This window comes from Octopus bimaculoides, chromosome 3 (assembly GCF_001194135.2).
Source record: "Octopus bimaculoides isolate UCB-OBI-ISO-001 chromosome 3, ASM119413v2, whole genome shotgun sequence".
Classification (NCBI taxonomy): Eukaryota; Metazoa; Mollusca; class Cephalopoda; order Octopoda; family Octopodidae; genus Octopus; species Octopus bimaculoides.
The window spans coordinates 111859863-111861789 of record NC_068983.1 but is presented as its reverse complement, the minus strand read 5'-3'; positions in this window follow the sequence as shown (position 1 = coordinate 111861789).

Sequence of the window (1927 nt, the reverse complement as noted above, 5' to 3'; positions counted from 1 at the left end):
GTGCGGGTGGCACATAAAAGACACCATTTCGAGCGTGGCCGTTTTCGTGCGGGTGACACGTAAAAGCACCCACTACACTCTCTGAGTGGTTGGCGTTAGGAAGAGCATCCAGCTGTAGAAACTCTGCCAAATCAGACTGGAGCCTGGTGTTGCCATCCGGTTTCACCAGTCCTCAGTCAAATCGTCCAACCCATGCTAGCATGGAAAGCGGACGTTAAACGATGATGATGATATATATATATGCATATATGTACATACATATTTATATATATTCATATATATATATATATACATGTGCATATGTGTGTGTATGTAGATATGTATGTATGTTTATAGACAGGTACAGAAAACACTACTTTCCAAAATGAATATTATTTGTAAGAAAATGGTTAAAAATAGAAAAAATAATATATGTAAGAAAGCAACTAAAAATAAAAATATATGCAAGAAAATGTCTTAAAATGGGAATATATACATAAGAAAACTGTTGAAGATCAGAAGTTACAAAAATATCTAAAAATATAAAGACATATATATATATACAAGAAAATAGCTTGAATTAATAGCATGGTGATGTAGGCATCAAAATAAAATTATTAATCTGAATAAAAATATAAAGCATTCTTATTTGAGGTTTAATGATTTTGCAGAATGGAAAGACATATCGAAATGTATCATATCTAGAAGGTAGATCTTTTTACTATTTTAATAAAGATAATCAGTGGTTGATTCATTTAGTTTGATCAAAACAAATGTGTGCTCATCTGTATTTATCTTTTAACTTTTACTTGTTTCAGTCATTGAACTGTGGCCATGCAGAGGCACCACCTGAGTTGTTTTTTGTTAAACAAATTGATATTAAAGCTTACCTTATTACATATTCTATTGGTCTCTTTTGCCACACTGCTAAATTATGAACATGTAAACAAACTAATGCTGGTTATTAGGTGGTGGTGGGGAACACAAGCACAGACAGTTTCTTTCTATCAAATCCTCACACAAGGTTTTGGTTGGCCCAAGGCTATAGTAGAAGACACTCACCCAATGTGCCATGCATTTGGGACTGAACCTGGAACCATGTGATTGGTAAGCAAGCTGCTTACTACGCAGTCATGCTGGGGCTATAATAGAAAATACTTGCCCATAGTGCCATGCAGTGGAACAGAAGAACCTGGAACCATGTGGTTAGGAAGCAAACTTCTGATGACACAGTCGTGCCTGCACCAAACCATGCTTACTTATGCTTAGCCACACCCAAGCCTAGTAATTAAAATTCTTTATGAAATATCCCCTTTAATGATGTGTGCAACTATTATATAGTATTATCATTAAATAACCATAGGTCATTAGTAATTTTGCTTTCTCTTACAGAATCACTATAAGATTCAGATGTAGAAAAATATATATCTCAAGGAATACCAACAACCAGTAGATTTATTAATTAGTGAGCATTCACCGAAGAAATAAGTATTCATATGTTCAAAGATCTAGATTTCTCATTTACTGCTTCTCATATTGTGAAAAGAATTAGTATGATTGGCTGAGGAGATACTTTAGAGTATTGCTGAAACATTACTATTGATAATTATATACTTAGGCATTTTATTAGATCAAGGAATATTAGATCAAGGAATTCTGAAATGTCTAACTTAAAGAAAATTGGACTTTAGCTATGAGTGTGGAAGGAAGTTAATATTATTCTTCAGATATTTCTTTATAAATTTAATTTTCCATTAGACTTAATCATAGCTCTTATTTCAGTTATAGGATAGATGTAAAATTAAATAAACTATGATACACATATGTTATAATAGTTTTAGTCAGTTGCCAAGTGAGGTTGACAGATATCATCAGAACATTTAATCTTTCATTACAGGTAATTAACTGACACATATTCTTTAACTCTGCAGTGTAGTAGTTTGTAAAT